The 22645-nt window shown below is 36.4% G+C and overlaps 2 non-coding genes across 2 annotated transcripts; both read left to right on the forward strand.

Annotated features, from left to right (window-relative positions):
- The first annotated feature begins 19940 nt into the window (after positions 1-19940).
- On the forward strand, positions 19941-20024 carry Trnal-cag. The gene has a single exon. It is a non-coding gene; the product is annotated as a tRNA-Leu (tRNA).
- Positions 20025-21983: 1959 nt separating this feature from the next.
- Positions 21984-22056, forward strand: Trnai-aau. The gene has a single exon. It is a non-coding gene; the product is annotated as a tRNA-Ile (tRNA).
- Positions 22057-22645: the final 589 nt, after the last annotated feature.

Here is a 22645-nt window from a genome sequence, read left to right on the forward strand (position 1 = left end):
ATGAAGAATGATCGAGTTATTCGTTCATAAAAAGCACGAATAGCGATTTCTCGTCGTTTTTATGTCTTATGTACATAAGAAAGAGTTTTTCTAAGTACTGCAAAATAGTTGTGATATTAGCCTGAAGGGTAAAATTTAGTTTTGTTTTTATTTTGGTTGAAACAAGTTATTAAAGTTAATAAAGGGTCAAGTACTTGTTATTTGACATGTAAGTAAATGGTGTACCTCTAAAACGGTTTTGATGGGGAGGCTATGAATCCTCCCTAGGAAAAATAGTCCACTCTGAGGATGTCAGTAAACGGCGTTGTATATGCATCAGTTTAACAAGAAAGTTGTATTTTTTAAACCGTGGAGAGGGGATAAAAAGAAGAACGCTCCGTGAGGATGGCGATCGGGACGTGAGATGAAGGGGTGTTCGAGTTGGCGGGAAAGACGTCATGTTCTCCCAACTAGCGCCAAGGCTAGACTAACGGCGGGAAAAGGGGTCCATAACTAGGATTGGAGCTAGGACAAAAGAGGGAAAGATAAGGATAGAGACAGAGTGAGAAAGAGATCCGCGGTGGCGCGTGTGTGCGTGGTTGCGTGCCTCCCGTCTGGACGGTCGGGATCGTGACTTAGAGCCCCACTCCTCTGGAATGCGGGTCTCCATACCCACAGACCCAGAAACACCATGGCACCCCTCCTCGGCCTCTTGCTGATCCCGATCCGCCAGAGTCTGGAGGAAGTGGAGGGGTGCCTTAAGAGGCGTTCCTGACAACAATTTTAATCTTGAAACGTCCCCAGTCACTGGGGAATTTGGGGGGAGCTACTCCTGACGTTATTAGGCAGGGTTCCTCTGAATGAATGAGTTTTTATTTACAAATATGTACATACGACAATAAGAATTCTATTTCCTTCTTGAGACGAAAAACCAAAAAACCAATTTCCAAGGAATAAAGGCGTGTTGGATAAATTAAAATTAAGGAAAAGTAATTAATATTTCAATTAATTGGATTAGTTCTATTTTTCTCTTGATCTTGATCTCTTCCACCGATGCCATTTTCATTTAAATGCAATTCTTATTCAATTTTACGCACGCGGCATGATCGCGGTCGCAAGTACTACAGACATGTCTGCAACATAACGCACAAAGAAATATACACTGCACTAATCGAAAAAATGAAATATCGCCTAAATCTACTCATTTCTATAACAGAATAACTCACCGCCTCCACTTGCTAAAAAGAGACTAAAGCAAAAAATACACAAGCCAACCAAAATATACACGTAGAGTTAACTGGTCTCTTGGTGTCTTATTATAGTGCTCCTGCAAATTGTTTATACATTTAACAAATCGTTGTGAGTATATTATTAGTGTGAAAAGAAAGATGTGAAAGTGGAGGCCTGGTGTAGGACAGCCATTGTTTGTGTTCATACGCAACAAACTTGCCAGGTAAAATAGACTTACTTTACTTAGCGGGATAGCATTCGTATAACTATCTCAGAACTGTAGTCACTGTACCCAGTTACATAAAAATCTCACAATTGCTTCGATTAATAAATAATAATCGTTCTCGCGAGAAGGATGACCACTGTGGCCGGTTGGTTATGGCGTCTGATAGCCCAAATTGGCAACGCTAGCGGTTCTTGGTTTGAATCCCCTTATAGCCTTTTAGCAATTTTATATGAAATCAATTTGGAAAACCCATTGTAAAGTTGTTTTGATCCGTCGTCCCCGACACCCAACGGGAAGGTGGACACTAACCCTCCTGTATGATGTATTATTATTTAACATTCTTTGTAATTTGGTCCATACCCATCCTGGTCTGCCTATCCTCGCTGCGTTGGCCTGTCAGGCGCGTTTCGGCATTTTCAGACACTCTGAAGATGCCGACATAAACTCATAATGGTATGGGCTAAATTACAGGTTCATCACCCCATAGACCACATTAAGAAATTTTACGATTTAACATTTTTTCCTTTGATCTAGTTCTCGCGGAAAGGACGACGTCGTCCGCCTAAAAAGTAAACATCAGATATAAAGATGTTTCAGTTTGTTTACGTTGTATTGCGTTTTTTAAGTTGTTTCCCGTGTTCCGCTTGAGTGAATTATTCGCACGCATCGTGGTTCGTCTCCTCTCGCTGTTTGTTCACGCTCTGACGCGTTCTGCTCCGCATCATCAGTCCTGCCCTAAGAGGATAATTATTACTCTAAATAGAATACTAATTGAAATAATGAGCTGGGTGATGTATCGATCATAATTACCCTGTTAATTTGCCCTTCCTCGGCCGAATTTATTACCGGTCGGAAGAACGGGACGAGCCTAAGGGCATTTTTATTTTAGTGACCCGTGACCCGAAGGAATTAATACGCCTGAGAAGCATAAGTAATGACGGGTTGCTCAACCGGTCACATATTCACCTCGTGAGAACTTCCCATTACGGGCTGATAATGAAAGGACAAAACAGTTTGGCACCTGAATTTCACAAAGGGCCGATGCTCATTGTCTAAAGAAAATCCCTAAGCGGCAATTAAAGCCGTGTCCCACGGATGCTTCTGTCCCTCTTATTACGGGGAGGGTGGCCGACTACCCTTAGCAATTAACCAGCCTGAGACAAGGGGGTTGAAATAAGGGACTTCCCACAGTCTCCCACTGTTCACACGTCACCGCTCGTTAGTGTGTCGCAACCCTCTCTTTATTTATTTACGCTCCCTTTGGTTTGTTTACATTCTTCTTTTCCACGTCTTTACGTCTCAATCGAATCCGGGCGTGGATGAACCTTGCCTCTTTCGCTCTGACAACTTTTGAATTTTAAAGCTCTACAGCGACAACTTTCACAGGCTCTTTGTTATTAATAAGAGAACGATTGAGAATAAGCAAATTAATCGTGACGAGCTCTTGGATAAATACGCTGCATTGTATGTCCGGCTCGAGTGTCAATGCTTATGGCACAGAAACATTTCAAAGGCATTGTTCCGTCTCGTCAATTGCTGCATTAAGCACTATTCTACATACAAAATGAGATTTGAAAAAGACGAGATGGAATATGAAAAACACATCACATTGTTTTCGGGCCAATTTATGAATCCAGACAACCAGACAATAATCTTTCGATTTAAAACATGTCCTGGAAATTAGAGCAGTTTTACACCAAGCAAATGAAAAAAAAAAACCATTCTCTTTCATATATATAATTGATAAGGCTCACATGGCCTCATAAATTGATGAATTAATATTGATTTGTTTTGGAAATTTGGAACGTGTGGTGGTTCAGTGAGTGTAAGAAGGTAGATAAAGTGAAAATCTCTGAAATACTGATTGTTAATCAATTTGTAACTCTGTAATTAAATGACGTTATGCGGTTGCTAAATCAATAGAATTTTATGAATCGCAGATTTGTGAACAATTAAGGATTCCAAAAGAAACATAATATATTCCTAAAACATTAAGTTTAATTGGTAAGGCTCACATGGCCTCATGAATTAATTAATTAATATTAATTTGCTTTGGAAATGTGGAACGTATGATGGATCAGTGAATGTAAGAAGACAGATAATGTGTGGTGATTAGTGACCGTTAATTGATAATTATTCAGAAATCGTGAGATGCGGTCTGGTGTGATGTAGGTTTCAGAAAAACATTTTCTTTATTGTGCCAACGTTTCGATCTTTATTGAGATCATCTTCAGGACCCGGGATTTACAAACATTGTTTACATTTAACAAATATATCCACATCCTAAATGTATTTGTTAAATGTAAACAATGTTTGTAAATCCCAGGCCCTGAAGATGATCTCAATAAATATCGAAACGTTCGCACGATAAAGAAAATGTTTTTCTGAAACCTATCACACAAAGACAGGTAATGTGAAATAACTCCGAAATATTGATTGTTAACAACAATTCTATTGTTTTAAGTATATATTATATTTCTCTCCGATTATTTAGTTATATACAATTCTGTGATTAATAAAATTCCATTATTTTAACAATCGAATAACATAATTTAACTACAGAGTTATATATATGGATGAAATTTTATTAATCACAGAATAGTATACAACTAAAGAATCGAAAAACAACAACATAATATATACCTAAAATAATAGAATATATATAATGTTGTAGAACATTATATATATATATAATTTTATATATATAAAAGGATTGATAGAGTGAGGTATAAAAACAATAGGTTTACAGATACTGTCTTAGTAATGTGTGGTGATTAGTGACCGTTAATCGATATTTATTTAGAAATCGTGAGATGCGGTCTGGTGTGATGTAGGTTTCAGAAAAACATTTTCTAGGCCTAAATCGGCACGATAAAGAAAATGTTTTTTTGAAACTTACATCACACCAGATCGCATCTCACGATTGCTAAATAAATACTGACTTAGGTCGATATTCGTCATTCAGGTCTTTGTTTCTAGACCAAGAAGTGATCAAGAAACAAAGATTTTTTCTTCCTTGCAATGAAAAAAACGTGAATATAGATTTTACAAAAACTCACAAAGAGACATTCCGCGTTCTAGCGGTTTGAATTGCGTCAATTTTGAATAAAATCCAGCGGTGTTATGCATTTTTTAATTTGGAACACCGGACGGCGAGAAAAAGAGTTGCAATTGCCGAATCCAACCCAAAAAGGTCTATATGTTTGCTATAAGAATTCGTATTTACGGGCTTTAAAGGGTGCTTAAAACGAATCCATATTGTTAAATAAGTTTACCTACTGGAAGCATTTTGCCATTTTTGTAATTTTTTACGCGTCTAATCTCACATCATATGATCTAGCACATTATTGTCCTTTGTGGACAATAATAATGATGAAAATTAAATATTAAATATTTTCATATAAAAAACAGATATTTATTAGCCTTGAAATAACTGGACTCAAAAGAAGGCAGCATATGTTTGCTAATGTAGATTACTTTTCTACGATTACTTTAAATTTTCTTGGTTCTTAGGTCTGGGGATGCTCTGGTCTAATATTTTTATTTTTAATATTTTTAAACAAGTCATCCCTCTTCTACACAAGGTTCACTTATGATACAAAATCACATATCACAATTGCAAAATGGAGCAATCTTAAAATATATAAAACTTTCATATAAATATGAAAATAAAGTTTGACCTCACTTTTACAGTCAGTCCTGAGTAGCTTACACAATTATATTTGATAGAAGACTAACTTGGGATCCACACACACACACACACACACACACACACACACACACACACACACACACACACACACACACACACACACACACACACACACACACACACACACACACACACACACACACACACACACACACACACACACACACACACACACACACACACACACACACACACACACACACACACACACACACACACACACACACACACACACACACACACACACACACACACACACACACACGCACGCACGCACGCACGCACGCACGCACGCACACACACACACACACACACAATCAAAATTACCATTAAAATCACATACCTACTCAAACCTATTGGATGTACGGATGCCAAGCTTATGGATGAGATAAATATTCCAATTTTCCAATCCAAAATTTTAAGACTAATTGTTTCTGCCCCTTTTTACGTAAACAACAACACTTCACAGTGATCTTCACATGCCAACAGTTTTTTCATCCATCAAAATATATTACAGAAGTGTTCGTTGTTAATTACAAAATCACACTAACACACAAATACGTTGACTCCATTCCCCACAATTAGCACGTAAACGTCTGAAAAGAATATGGATAAGAGACCTCTTAAATTATTAATATCATTTTATTAATTTATTAATCCAGATCGGCCGAATGGCTAGCTTTCAGACTAACGTCCGTAATGCCACAAACATAAATGATCCAATCTGCTGGTTGTATATAAAACATGTACAGTTATAGATGCAAATAAATGAAGTAAAAAACAAAAAACAAATAATTATTTCTATTTTTTCGACTAATATTTTTCCTACGGAGTATCCCGGAAGAAGTTTCCTCGCTTGTTAGTCATAAATTATTAAAACGCCAAACGATAAAATGTGCACAATTTATCTATTATAATACAAAATACCAAATGAAATATCAGGGCAAGTTGTGAGCTGTCCAAAACAAAAGGAACACGTATACAAAACCTAAAGGATTTAGATTGCGTTTACTTGACACTTAAAACAGGCAAACTGGGACATATAATTATTCGTGGGAGGAAATAGAGTGCATTTTTTTGGGGTAAAATTCATTAGATTTTGGTAGTTCAATTTTCGGAGTTGGGTTTTTCAATTTGGAAAAGTCGTGATCGCGCCTACTCTCGGTATTCCAATTCTGGCCCAGATCGTGTCAACCAGATTGCTCTAGCGGGTTAACTGGTGCGTGAATAATTGTTGATCGCCTGTCAATTAAGGGATCGCCCTGGCACATTCCGATCCCAACACAATACTCAAGGACTTGCCTCCAAAATCCCGGCGCCTCCTGTGCTTAGGTGCCGTCTTTTACGCGGCTGGAAATATTACTGGGCGAGTCACGTTTCGAAAATTTGGCGTAGAACTGGATTCCTCGGTCAAGATTCGGCATTGGCACGTCCAACGAGGGTTCGTGAATGGGAGGATTTTGGACCATTTCTAGCCTCAGATTGAATGATTCCTATGATCTCGAAGCACGACAAGGCGAAAAAGAGCTGGTGGCATGCTACAACCTAATCGAAAACAAGTTCACAGCATATGATCACGATGACAAAGAAGAACCATGAATGATGCAAACACACACACAATACACAAAAATAACTTGAACTCATTAAGAAAAATATTGAAAACTGATCCTAACAAAGTAATAAAAGTACGGAATAACGATGAGTTAAGGGAAATATGATTTAACTTTTAATTTTTTTTTATAAATCCGGATGGTTTGAACACAGTTCCTTTATATGTTGCCATTTAATTACTATTGATCTTCGAGAGTCGTTCAGAAAAATAAAAATACTACGTTCATAATTATTCAGAAATCGTGAGATGCGATCTGGTGTGATGTAGGTTTCAGAAAAACATTTTCTTTATCGTGCCACCGTTTCGATCTTCATTGAGATCATCTTCTGGGCCTGGGATTTACAAACATTTTTAAATTTAACAAATACATGTAGGATGTGTTTTTCCACACATTACTACGTTCATATTTCATTATTTAAATTTATTTCTTTATGCAGGGTGTCCTTTTTAGATGGCCCGGCTGAATTTCTCAATATTTTTTAGTCTACTTTCAAATAATTACTTTTATTTTGAGAAAAATTATACAGGGTACCTCAAGCCCAGTTCAACTTCAAAATTTCAAATACGATTTTATACATCCTGATAAACCATTTTACAGTATATTTTCCGTTCAAAACAATGGTGCAATCGGATTTTAAATAGGTCAAAAAATGATCAAGTTATAGCAAAAAGTTTGAAAACCCCGCATTTCGTTTGTTTTGCTGGTTTTTTTTTTCCGAGGGTTCGCAACAGCAGAGGTTATATCAACCCTCGGGGTGCCGCTGTTTAAAAAAAATTGTAAGTATGTCGGGTTCGAATTCAGGGCCGCTGGATTTACCTTACATTGATGAGCGCCGTGTCAATGCCTAAACCGTTGCGGCCACCGACGCCCCGTTTCGCTGTTAATTCCAATAATTTCCTCTTTCACTAAAGTAAATATTAATTGCCTTTATTGTTTACATTCTATCATTGTTTGTCAAACTCGCATTATAAGAACAACACTTAATTCCTGGAAGTAAATAAATTTTACAATAGTACCTATTAGTTACATTCAGTATTCCATTCAAAATGAACCAAAGAGAACATTTTTCCGATCAACAGCGAGTTGGTATGGAAGACTGTTTTATTAACGTTCTTTGCAAATATAACATCAGAAGTTGTGAGGGGGCGTCGGTGGCCGCAAGGGTTTAGGCGTTGACATGGCGCTCATCACTGTAAAGTAAAGGTCCCGGGTTCGAATCCAGCGGCCCTACATTCGAACCCGACATACAGATAAGCTTTTTTTCAAAAACACCAGCACCTCGAGGGTTGATATAACCTCTGCTGTTGCTTACCCTCGTTAAAAAAAAATAAATAAAAAGTTGTACATATATGCAATAATTGTAATTAATTCTCTCGATTAGTGCCATTTTTCAAATCAATAATTGAAACTGTCAGTGCACTAGCGTATTTAACGCAAATTTATATTTGCTCCGGCAGTGTCACTCATTCGAAAAATGAAGTTAGTTCCTTTACTCAGATTGCAATTGAACCATATCTTTTTCAGTTAACCTCTGATGTGATAGCATGAAAATCGCAAATAAAACATCGTACTGTAATCAAATCACACATGAGATTCTGCGGCAGGAATGACAAAAGTCTTCTGAATGTCGGATGGCAAAACTGGTTTCTGGAATTTCTTCGCTCAGCTGGATATTCAGTCGAAGCTGTGGTTTGGTAGTACAAGGAGTCTGTGAACGATTTTGCGACATCGTTTAGGTTCAATCATGGTACACTTTATTTTCATATCAGTAAGTTAGGGATCCGTCCATACCGTACGACAATTTTACAATAGCTGAAGTAAACTTCGTTTTACTAAGTTGCCCATTAAGAACTTAAAAGGTTTTCTTGGAGAGATGATATCTATAAAGCTCTTGAGAAGGTTCCGAGGGCGAAGTTCAGCTGGGATGATGTATAAGGTCAAATTTCTAACGATCATGGGTTATTTTACTGTTTTATATTTAGCATGGTACTTTTTCCGCATATGGTGAAACACCGAAAAAGATATTCGGTCAGGGGGAAAACAATATCTTTACAAATGTATGTTAATGAACTCCATTGAATTTAACATATCAGGAAGGTAACGTTGCATTTCCTGGCATTATTGTGTCGTAGAAAAAAAAGTACTGTAATGATTGATAAAAGGATCAAAGGGCCCATGGAAGGGGATGATGAGCCTTTCTCACCCAGGTCTAACCTGTGTTACGTGACAATGGAATAAGGGATGAACCAAGGGGTTGAGTGTCCTAATGACACATTACAATTCCGCCTCACCCTTCAAGAAAAAAAAAGATTACAGAGCTTCCTTACAGGAACAACCCCCTTCTTCAATATTTGCTTCTATTGCTCGCTTTGTAAATACTATTTAGAATTGTTTACTGTTAGGTGTTTTATATGGCTGATATTTTTTTTATACCATTAATTTATTACAACTTTAATATTACAAACTTTAACAAATAATAAGGGTAAGGTACAATAATGTAATTTTTCGTTTGGTGCTAACATCATTACACTAACTTCACCTCAATATAAAATAATTAATTTATCAATCGAATTTCTATTAGTGTTGATATTAATTATTATATTGGGGGAGGGTGAATTTGGATCCAATCAGTTTGATTAATTTTAGAATATGAACTTCACCAGTTTGAAAGTTTTTGGCTAATAGAATTTGCCAACAGACGATTTTACATTTATTCTAATGGTCTTACACTATGATAGTGAGATCTATTTTGTATTTTCAAAAGAATTGACTTTCTTTAAAATTAGAAAATTCTCTTTGAATACGCATCATATAAATATGTAATGAGTTTAAATTTAAATAATTATGAGATAACCGATGATAGTGATAAAACAGGTGGTTTAAGTGCCATGTACATCCCATAGATAATAATTATTCATCGTGTAATTAACTAGCGCATGTGGTTAAAGGCAATAACGGATTTCCAGTTTTTTAATATTGGTGGAACATATTTTTTAAAAATTATTTATTTCGACACAATCTTCACAATTAGTAACATTACACCCTCGCATTGAGCATAATAAAAAGTCAGCCTCACGAATCATATGTAGTATATACCGACTCGCTCAGTGCGGTCCAGAAGCTCAGGAGAAGAAGCTCCGTGGACCCATTAGTANATATATATAACCAACACAGCAAAACAAAGACGAGTGAACAAGCAATCCATTGATAGCTATGCTATCATAACACTCGTTTAACAGTACAATGTTTTATGCCTTGTTTGAGAGCTGTCACAGGGCGTTTTGAGATGTCTAGGAGTATAGTTAGGTTTATCTAACGAGTATAGGTGAGTATGTAGGTTTCGGTAAGCCATGTCGGGTTCGGGATTATGTTATCAGCACATCATCATGACAATCATCAAGAGTCAGAATGAGAAGTTTTTCGGCAGATAGTACAGTATAAACAATGGATCCAGGATGCTACCCTCAGGAACTTCGGCAATGGAGAGGAAAACGATCAAACAGATTCTAAAATATGTACCAGCTAGATAATGTATCAGTATTAGAAAGTTTGTAGGGGGCAGGATGAATTTAATTTGTAGAGCCTAGTAAACCCTGACAACAGATTCAATCAAACGTAGAATGGTATCGCCTGGATCCAAATTATTGGTCCAGCAAGATGGGATGAAGTGTTTGTAGAGACAGCCAAGATATTGGGTTACTAAAATAGTTGCTGTTTTTTGAAGTGTACAAAGTTGTCAAGCGAAATAAGGTTGAATCTTGGAGCTTTCTTAAAAGGTTGATTTTTAATGCATAAAATCTGAAAGATTAAAGTCTTACGGAGAAATAGATAGGAGTAACGGAATATTAAGGTCATATTGTAAGGATTCTTGAAAATTGGGGGTCGGCATAGAAAGGTGAAGAGGTGGGACGCAAACAAGGATGCTTTGTCTTCGTCAGTATAAACATTAAAATACTAAATTATTTTTTTCCATAATTGGTAAAAAATTGTCTATACATTAGCATAAATAAATAGCATGCAGTATAGAAAATCAGCATTTCACGAGTACTCGGACTACCAAAAATTCACAGCTTTGAATCAATTAATAATTAAGTCAATAAAAAGTTATTAAGTTAAACTTACAGACTTTTATGCTGTCTTACTTTTATTATAGGCCATGTGCCACTTTTTTTAATCTGTTGTTGAATTGTGTACATTTAGAACACATTCTGATGGGGTGGTTTTCATTTCGACTCTCTTCCTATGAACTGGGACAGGGTGGTTCTGAGAAGCGGGCCAAATTGAATAGCGATCCATTTGTATATAATATTTTAACACTACTAGAGTTTTCAAAATTTCGTATTGTTATGTATTCATGTTTCCGTTGAAATGCTGCCAAACCGGCGGTTCGGAACCAAGCAGGTATCGTAGTAATCTAAGACATCATATTATCCAGTCGAGGGTGTAGGTGCTTCATTGCTGGGTACTGAAAAGAATTGTGTGGTGATTAGTGACCGTTAGTCGATAATTATTCAGAAATCGTGTGATGTAGGTCCAAAAAACATTTTCTTTATCGTGCCAACGTTTCGATCTTTATTGAGATCATCTTCAGGGCTCAAAGTGTTTGTTTTCTGCGTAAGTGTGCCATTCTTGCGTGTCGTGTTGAGAGGGCACTCAAACAAACACAACAAAACAAACACTTTGAGCCCCGAAGATGATCTCAATAAAGATCGAAACGTTGGCACGACAAAGAAAATGTTTTTCTGAAGCCTACATCACACCAGACCGCATCTCACGATTTCTGAATAGTTACTGAAAAGAAGATTGGCAAGGACTACATACCCGTTCACCTCAGATATTGGGGTTTTAATCAAATTTAGTTTATTTAATTATGTTCATTATTGTTTCGCGACCACACCAGCGCGCGCCCTATTTAACGGCGCCTCATTATGACAGAGAAAAAATTAGATTAGAAGAGTAGATGAAATACCTTCTAACCGAGGGTTTACACTTGCCAGGTACTTAGTCTCTCGGCTTCCAGTTTTTCCTTCGATTTTTTTTTCACAACCCTCATCGCCGAAATTGCCCGCACTTCCTCAATCAGGGTAATCGCCGTCGATCCACCGTGAAGTGTCACACTACCCCCGGGGCAACCCGGTCAAAAACAAGGGAAGAAAGCCGGCTCGTTAAGTTTCGATGTTCGTCTTCTCCCAGGGATTTGCCCGATGTAAGCAACGCGGGATAATTGGCCCTTCCTGGAATGGCGGACTTTAATCAAAGGGCGTGCGATCGGAACGAATCCTCCTGGAAGCGACCAGACAGTCTTTTTGGCAGGCAGACGCGTTTATTGCTTTACGTGGATATCCCTTAATAAACCATCTTTCACCAAAACTGTGGAACCGTTTAACGAGGTATCTCGACGGGGATCAAGTTAAATCCTCTTTGTTATATTATTAAGACATTTACTTATATCTTTTACAAAATCTCTTTCTTTAAAACAGAAAGGAACAACATAGTCTACATTTTTCTTTAATAATTTTGTGTTAGTTGATTGTAGGAGCCGCAGTGACCGTCATATTCTCAGACCATATCGTCCTGCACGTACGCGGTACCGGGTGGATTACAAAGCCCTTGGGATTTTCTATGTACAAGACGCAAGTACCGCGGTTTTAAATTTGTCTCACTGCACATGAACAGTAGTTAAACAATCACACAAAATTGCTTTGGCGGCTGGGGAAAAAGGGCCACAAGTCTAAACCGCCCATATACCAATCAGTTTAATTGCTGACTGAGGAAGAGGAGGGCCGTGTAAAATCCAAAACGTCACCGAATTGGTGATCTATTTCGGCGGGTTAATTGATTCGGATTAAGGGCCCACATATCCGGAGGAGCGGAGGAGAGACAATAAAAACCAATTGGCTTCCGGGGAGTCGTTTCGCCTTCTAGGCGTACACAGGCCGAGACATTCCACTTGGAAATTTATCTAAAGATTGCTTTTCGCGATGCAGACTTCGCGGATTGCATGCGAGGCTTAACGAGCGATGACGGTTAGCAGGGGGTTTCGCATAAATTCACACTGGTTGTTAAAAAAAAAAAAAAAAAAAAAAAAAATATGCTCCCTTTTTCTCTTAAAGGACAAATTCAAACGTCCTTGTCGCTAAATCTCGATAATTACTTTTAATGTTTTAAATCATGTGTATTTTTAGAGCTATACCAAGCTATCACCGTAAAATCTCAATGTTCCAAGCTGATTTATAAACAAATCAACAATTTCACGATACCAATATTCTACTATATCATGCCGAATCGAAAATAATAACTCTTAGCAAGTACGGTATGTTAAATAAATTTAATGGCAGGTTAGTGAAACGAGAAAACGTTTTTGTCGAAATGTTCGATCATAGTAATCATGATCCACTTTGTCTAGCGGGCTTCCCAAACTTTTCAGCAAGCGGACCCCTTTCACACAACTAAAACCAGGGCGGACCCCTCTCATTGAAGTATTTAAAGTTATGTGCTTATAGTATGTAGTTATTTAAAATTTTATAAATTAGCCAGTCCATTCTTAATAGGTGATGGCGTGGGAAAACACTATGGAAACAAACGTTAGATAGACCTACTTAATTTTATAATTATTCGGAAATCGTGAGATGCGTCTGGTGTGACGTAAATTTTTCTGAATGCGAAACAAAAAAATCATATTGGACAGAAGGGAATAGGTATGTAAAACTCGAGCCAATTGTAAAGTAATAACTTGAACATAAATTATTAATGAATTAATGGTAAGAGTGAGTTTGTTTAGCCCTGTATCAAGTCAGCTTCGGTATTTAATTATGGTAGCTGTATAGATATAAAATCCGGATTAGCATATGAAAGTGTGCCAAATGGAAGAACACGTTTTGATTTTTCAACGAGCTGTTGACATTTTTTATTTTCCAACGGAGCCAAAAATTAGGGTAGGTATCGAAAATAGATTTCAGGGTGGAGTCTGAAATACTATTAAACATGAATAACTTGAATACTAGCTAGATTTGTGGAAACTAAAAACGGCTTGCCCACCCTAGTCAGTATTGTATCTCGAAATGTTGGGAAGTAATGCTCAACAGACATCTCCGAACATCGAAGGTGTTCCCATATTTCATCAGTTCGCAAGCTCAAGTTTGTTTTCTTTAAAAAAAATCATTTAACGCAGAAAACCACTCCTTCTATTCCTTCTCAAGATTTAACCCAAAACAGGATTTTTCTTTCGAAGGGGCAAACTTTGTTATTAGCATCGAAAGTTGTGATACTCTTCCCTTGCAAAGAGTTGTCTCATTCATTTTCGTTAAAATATCCGATAAATACGACAACATACATCGCCGTTTCTCATCATTGAAAGCGTTAGCCAATTTGACATTGTGGTACGTCAATATCGATAAGGCTTCAGAACGTAATTCCTGTAATCGTGGTAGTGCTTTCCCACTAGAAAGCCACCTAATTTCTGTATGGAGAAGCAGGGGATAAAGAAGGCTTCCCATATCGTCACATAGTATTGTGAAAAGTCTCGACTTCAATGGCTGCGATTTGATATAATTAATAATTTGAACAGACACCCAAAACTTCCTTAAAAGAGGTTTGCGTTTGACTCATAGATAAACCATGTCTGTGCAGAACAGAATGACTGCTGCTGCAAAATAAAATCTTTCGTTTTCAGTACACATTTTTATTAGTTTTTTACATTTATTTATTCATTTTACGTTTATTTTTGTAATTATTTATTTTTCTAGAAGTTCTACGCGGACCACAGTTTCGGAAGCTCCGGTCTAGATCAGACAATACAAATAATTTCTGCCTGATGCTCTTCTACTACTGATGAGATTTTGGCGCAAATGAATTAATACCGTTTTTTAACAGTAGTACTTCTTTGGGTGTACTGAAGTGAGAAATGTGTATGGGATTATAATAATCAGTATGACTTTTTTTATTTGCTTCCGTCATTTGATCATTTTCTGGTCTGTCTATCCTTGGTGTTAATTAACGGGTGTTTTTTTACACGTTTGAAAGACTTGAGCCGTGGGTAAAGGCCCAACGATGAAAACGGCGTTGTCTTTTAATAGGTATTTAACATCGTGTGAAATTAAGAACTTCTTCAGCGGCCGGGTTGGAAATGAAGACACGCTTGATTTTCCAGTGAACCGTCTTTCTGCACTCTTTGTAGGTGAAATAGATAATAAATGGATTCAATATGTCGACACGTACCTTTGGGTAACAAACAACCAAAAGTAAGGATTTTTATAAAAATACAGGAGCAGTGTGAAGTTTTAACCGGTCACAACACCTCTTGATATAATTGTGTGAAATGACGATGTTTTGTAATATTTGGCCATGAATTGTACAAGTAATTTTGTTTTATTAGATTCTCTGGCCATTACGGTCTAACTAAGCATTTCGTCTACACTGTATACAATTCGTCAGAAATTGGCCAATATTAATCACTGGTTTGTTACTTGATATCGAAACCTAAAAAGGTCTTCTGAAAAATTTTTTTTTTCAAAAAGAACCTTTTAGATATACTGTATTATATTTGCCAGTTTCTTTCAGTTTTATGTATCCCCAGGCCTGTTCCTGTGTGTCTTTGTTGTACGGACTGCAAGTGCAAAGAAATCCGCCCTCTTGGTTCCGATGTGCACGGCGTTTGTTGGTCAAAAAAATACTTTCGTTACCCTCGGCCACCCCTCGTTCAACTAATCCTGTTTTCCTGAGTTTTGATGGTGTAACTTCTTTAAAATATTTATTTTGATTAAAATAACCCATTTGACCAACATTTGTTACTTCAAAACCAGGATATTTCCCTGAACCGTGATGATAAAATGGGGTAATTATTATAAGTATCTGTCTATCTTTGTCACCTACCCTTTCACCCTCTCATTCCACACTCACTCTTTGAATTTCACTCTCAATCACTCTCTCTCTCTCTCTCTCTCTCTCTCTCTCTCTGACATTCACTATTATACACATCTTTTTCCCCACTCTCGCTTTGTTTGTTTCTCTCTCTCTATATCCCACACTCACCTTTTTTCTCACACACACTCTCTCTCTCTCTCTCTCTCTCTCTCTCTCTCTCTCCCTCTGACATTCACTATTTGACAAATATTTTTTCTTCTTATCGTTCTATCTTTCTCCTTTCTTCTTTTCACCACTCTTTCTTTCATTTTCACTCTGTCCTATCTGTCTCTTTCTTCACCCCTATCTATTCTTCTCCTCTCTCTTTATCTCCTTATTTCAATCTCTCGTTTTCTTTCTCTCCTCCCACTTTCTCTCTCTCTCTCTCTCTCTCTCTCTCTCTCTCTCTCTCTCTCTCTTTGACGCTCACCCTTATAGACAATCACTTGTTCTTTTGAAACTCAGCATTTGCAGACACTCTCTCCTACTCTCCCTGTTTTTCTTTTTGCAAATCTATTTACTGTTTATCTTCGTTACCAACGTTTTTGCACTCTAATTCACAATCTCTCACTCTTATCTGGCACACTGTCCTTTCTCTCTCTCTCTCTCTCTCTCTCTCTATATATATATATATATATATATATATATATATCCATCTATCTATCTATTTATCTGTCTATCTACCTCCCCTCCTCTCTCTCTCTCTTTCTCTTTCTATTATTACCTTCTCTCTCTTTTATGTTCCTTGTTATTAGTGCTGCTTGAGTTTGTATACTTTTTAAAAGGACTGCTGAAAACATTAGTTTAAACATTTTATCTAGATTTTGGTTTTACATGATTGGTATATTGAAAAGCTATGAAATAAATTTATAGAGGTTTTCGAGATGGATTTTGATGCAACAAACAATCGGTCAAAAGTAAGTTACGATTTTGTGACTTAGTGTAAAATTCACATCGGCCGTTTAAATTCCTCGTGTTTCACTGTCAAGAATGTTTGCATGCGTCCGACCTTGTGTTGAAGAATGCCGCGGTGTCTGCCCATCCCCTTGTTTTTCTAAGTCTCAGGTCATCCTTCTCCACGCAGCAAATGGGATTTGATTTGCCGAGAGGCGAGGAGCTCCGACGCCCTCTCGCATCGCAATTTCAAGTGGAAATCCACGCTCAGCCCCGGCCGGCGGGCTTAGAATTTTGGACGAGTCTGGGAAACAATTCCGTCTTCGTTTACCGAGGCGACAGGTCGAACAATTCCAAAGACAGTCAAACACAAGAGGGCAAACTCGTTCAACTGAAAAGCATTATCCTCAGCCGACAAATACGAGACCATTGTTCTCCCAGTTTATTGGAACAACGTTTTTTGAAACAATGCCTCTAATTTAATCTCCCAACTTTAACCCCTCTTTACAATAGACGTTTTCAGTGAGTGACATCTCTTTAGAAACCGAGGAAAAGACGTGTACAGAGGGCACGTGCACAGACACTTCAAGGTCCGGAAAGAGAAGCCATTGAACTTGAAAATTCTTAATTGTCTGTTTTAATATATCGAGACTATAGATCTGCCCGAGGTAATGACCCTGATCTGGAAGAACATATGCATAAGAATCATCATGTGGGTACTAAGTTAAAAAAAAGAACCACGCATACTACTTAGCGTAGCCTTGATCAGGTGACCGGAAGCGAGAGAGGAAATCGTGGCACCTGCCCATCCAAGGGGCTCTTCCTATCGAGGAAATTGGTCCACGCTCTGCGTTTTACGAACGTACAACGGGATAAAGCAAGGCCATAAGACAAGAGGCCACGGAACGTCACAGCACAAACGACAAAAATTTAGCTAAGCTTAGTAAATCGATAGCTAACACACAAAAAACACACACGGAGAAAGAGAGAGAGAAGTGAGAGAGAGAGAGAGAGAGAGAGAAAAACAGAGAGAGAATAAGAGAATAGGTAGATAAACAAGTACATAAGTTTCAGTATGTACTAGCGATTATAGTATTTTCTATTGTTGTGCAAAAATTAGAACAATGTTATATTACTGGTCTTTGGGTCCGCATTGTTGACCGAGGTGGTTTCAAGTATGTTTATAATTTCATTTAATTATTGTTTTTATGCAAAGTCTTGGGTGAGATTAAAAAGTTAGTGTCACGTGAAGACACGATAGCTCAAGTGCTTAGAGCAGCGGCGAAATGAGCCAAAGGTCATGGGTTCGAATCCCGCTCGTGACACTAACTTTTCATCTCACCCAACACCTTACATAAAAAAAATTATTATTTGCAGTAATTAACATGGTCAATTATACCACTAAACCTATATGGAATAGTATGTGTTAATTACATTATTTTACCATCTCCTTTCTATATCTCTCTCCCTCTCTCCTATCCCTCTCTCTCTCTTTTTGCAAAAAAGATAAATAAAGAATGAGAGAGGCAGACGCAGAAATTTGGAATAGGAGAAAGTGTGTGTAAATGAATATCCTAGGAGAAAAGAGTGTTTGTATAACGGGATGTGCATCAGAAAAGGAGGGAGGGATAGGGAGAGAGAGAGGTAGATAGATACCTACCTAGATAGATAGAGAGAGAGAGAGAGGGAGAGAGAGAGAGAGAGAGAGAGAGAGAGAGAGAGAGAGAGAGAGAGAGAGAGCACGGACAAGGATTAAAGCAATTCGCAATGTTCCGAATTTGGATCGATATTTTTTAGGGAGTATCTGTACAAAGAGAGGTACAGAGAGAAAAAGATATATATATATATATATATATACATATCTCTTACAACATATAGATGGCTAGGTAGATATGTAAATAGTTGGCTTCATAGGTTGATTGATAGAGATAGATTGGCAGTGAGAAAGGAAATACTGACCAAACGGGGAGTGTGCGAGAAAATGTGAAAGAGGGTGAAAAAGGTGGGCGATAGAATTAGATAGATACTAAAAGTGGATGTATAAATAGACAGATTGATAGAGAAAGCAAGAGAGAAAGAATGAAGGAATTTATTTATTCTAACATATGACTTACATCGAAAGGCTTAAGGTAGACGGAGTAAGACAAAGGGCATGAGATGCTCAAACACAAACTTCAAAAATTTTTTAGTGAGCGGTGAAATATGAGAAAACGCAAGTAAAAAGCAATAAAATTCATAGAGAATGAGAGTGTAAAGGAGGAGAAAGGCTTGTATTCGTGCATGAGAAGATGATGGTTGGACAGGCCATGAAATTCATTAAGAAATAAATAGAAATACCTTAAAATTACAAATTCATAAAAATTCGTGATGATAAAAAAATTCCTAGTTTTAATCCTGTATCATTTTTTCTTTTCAGTCTTTCTCTCAGCTTTGTATAACGTTGTCCATGTTCCTTTTTCCACAGATTTTATAAGAATTTTTTAAATTGAGACGTCAAAATAAATAGACTTGCTTAAATGAAAAATCGAATACTTAATAAATTTATCCCCGCGCATCTAAACTTTACATCATCTTGTTATCAAAATCAGGTGGGAAAAACTGCACGTCTTCCTCCCTAGCATACCATCAAGGCTGTCTCGCATATTGTAAGCGTCGGCAATAAATATGATTTACAGTTTCATCTCTCGCATTTGTAAATGTTGTAATTTTTCCGTTTAAAAATGCGGATCACTTGTTTTATGTTACAACACGTTGCTTTAAACGAGTTTTTTTTTTGAGTTGGTAAAAAAGAGGATAAATAAGTTGAAAAAGAAACTGGAATTTCATTAACTAAAAGCGTGAATTACGTATTAAAAAAAATATGTAAAATTATAAGTCCATGGTGACACTTTATTTTATTTTAATTTGTGTTTTAATACATTTATTAAATAACTATATATATTAGCGTAGTCATGCTATATCTAAAATATCTACATAGCAGATGACATAATAAATTAAAAACTAACAGTTATTTATTTACAAAACAACATTATATTATGATTCTACCTTCTCTAGCTCTTTAGCAATAAAAATTTTAAAATGATATATACAAGAACTCCTACAATAACTGGAACTTCGTCAATTAAAAGCTTGCATTCTGGTCCTATGACGTATTTAAGAAATATGTAAAATTATGTCATAGTCATGCTGTATCTTAATAGCAAATTATATAATAAATTAAAAACTAACAGTTATTTATTTATAAAACAATATTATAATATTATCCTACCTTCTCTAGCTATTTAACAATAAACATTTTATTATAATATAAACAAGAACTCCCATAAACAAAACCGTATTTACACGGGTAACGATTATACCGCTTCTCTACTTAGTTTTAGCACGAGTCAGGATGGCCGAGTGGTCTAAGGCGCTGCGTTCAGGTCGCAGTCCACTTCTGTGGGCGTGGGTTCGAATCCCACTTCTGACACATAATTTTTTTTAACTTTTTCCATAAAATTAGTTTCCTTACAAAACAGCGGGACAAAAATTAATATTTCCGAAATTAATTTATAGTTGTCCATTTTGTAAAAAAATAAATTAGGACGAATAAACAACAATTCAATTAATTTTTGTAGTATATGCTAATTGTTTAACAATGATTAAACTGCACCACAAAATAGTAGCGCACTACGAAATTTTAATTTCTATTTTAATTCGACAATGTTTTGGCCATATTATTTGTTCTGCTACTTTTAAAATAATTTAATAATTATAATTAGATGGAAAGTATTTGTTTTTGTCGCCTGTAGTGAGACTAAACCGCTTTTTTCATAATTTGATTTAAAATCTTGATAATGTAAATTATCAACATTAACACTGAACAGGCACTGTTTGATGTTAACAATATTTCAAAAGAATTGGATGAGGTTACCATGTTTTAGTGATCTTTATAGATTTAAAAGAGGCTTTTGACTCCGTCGATCAGCGATTATTATTAAAAAAACTAAAATTAATAGGAATTGTTGAGGTTCCACATAAATTTATTGTGACTTATTTACTGGTAGAACTCAGACAACAAAAGCTGGAAAAGTCTATACCAATCCATTGCCTATCGTCCCTGGCGTCCCTCGAGGTACGCTTTGAGTCCTCTGTTTTTCCTTTTATATATTAATGATCTTTTAAAATGGAAAACATCCGGTAAAGTTTTTAATTATGCAGATGATAGGTGCTTGATTTTTTCTGGAAGGATAATTGATGATTTGCTTATATCTATAAACAATTATCTTAGCCTTGTTAAAACATGTTTATATTATAACTATTTACTTTTAAGCAAAGATAAATCCAACGTTTTACATTTTTCATTAAGTAGGACATTAGTTTTAAAGAGCTTTGAATTTTGTACCCATAGGTATTGATTCACTTAATTTTAACTGTTCCCCCATACCAATTAACTTGGGAGTTTATTAGCCTCTAGATTAAATTTTATGTTACAATTGATTCTGTGGTTATGCGACTAAGAAAACTTTTTTATAAATTCAGTGTACTAAAAAAGATTCTAAATTTAAAATTGCTAAAATCATTTTATTATGCCTTAGTTCAGTCTATAATTTGCTATGGTATTGTTTCATGGGGTGGAACCAATAATTGTCATTTAAATCCATTAATTATACGCAAAATTCTCTTTTGAAAATTGTCCTTTTTAACCCTTTTAGATTCAACACCAATAAATTATATGATATTACTCTGTTTAGGAGATTGATGATATCAGGCCACAATAAATAGATTTTGGGGCGTAGGTGGCCGCAACGGTTTAGGCGTTGACACGGCGCTCGTCATTGTAAGGTAAAGGTCCCGGGTTCGAATCCAGCGAATCCAAAAAAACGAAGTTGTTCAATGTTCAATTGGTTTTATTACCGACCGGTTTCAACCCACTGGGTAATTCTCAAAGTCCTATAATCAACATAAAAACAGTAAATCTGTACTCACAAATACACTTGTATATAAATAATCTTTAAGCTGCAGACATTACAGCTCTTTTATATTAAATCTTAAATTTATACACCTTCCAACAATGTCGCTAAATAACAGACTGATATATCAGTACATACATCAGTATTGCAAGCCTCCTTACTGTTAAGTTACTCCTCTTGAAAATATACAAGTTTTCAAGTTGAAAATATACAATTGGTTAAGATAAAAAAGTCAATGTCACGAGCGGGATTCGAACCCACGACCTTCGGCTCAACAATCTCAACCAATCAATTGGTCAAACAGACCACGAACTGTAATAAATTCAATAATTAAACTGAAGTACATCTTCTCTCCGTGGCCATTTCATTTGTCGCCGAGAATCAAATAGACTACACGACATTTGAAAAATGGCAAAAAGGAGAGAAAATTCGAGAGGTGAGGTTGAGATGGGAAGTTAGTGTCCAAGCGGATCGAAGTCACGATAGCTCAAGTGGTAGAGTAGCGGTGTAATTAGCCGAAGGTCGTGGGTTCGAATCCCGCTCGTGACACTGACTTTTTTTATCTTAACCAATACCTTTCATAAATATTCTTTAATTGAGGTATTTTCTAGAGGAGTTCCACTTTGCCGCAAGAAAAATCTTTGAGACGTATACAATGTGTCTTTTTGTTTTTATGACAATCCGAATAAACTCCCAGCTTTGCTTTTAAAAACTTTTTCCCTTTTTAATTGATAAATAACACTATTGTTTCAAGAAGCGTTGGATTTTCTTTAATAAATAATACATCCAGATGCTTCACAATACAAACACAATTGCATTTCCAGTAAAAAAAATCTCAATGTTATCTAACAAATTAAGTATCAACTTTTTGTAATCAAATAATAACTACAATTTTTGTTATTGACTGTTAGATTGAATTCAATTTGGGTAAAAATGAAAAAGTATAATGAAAATATGCGACAGTACATTTAAAAAAATTATTATAAGACTGAGATCATGCTTTCGTGTTCTTTGAATCCTAGATTATGGACGATACATGATCACGCAACGTGCGCACGATGCTACTTAAGTAGTCCTTAAACTTTCAAAGCGATTCGTTTATTCCTTAATTTACATTTAATCGGTTACACTGTTTCCT

Source organism: Cimex lectularius, unplaced genomic scaffold (genome assembly GCF_000648675.2).
Source record: "Cimex lectularius strain Harlan isolate CLEC.00 unplaced genomic scaffold, Clec_2.1 scaffold5, whole genome shotgun sequence".
NCBI classification, from domain to species: Eukaryota; Metazoa; Arthropoda; class Insecta; order Hemiptera; family Cimicidae; genus Cimex; species Cimex lectularius.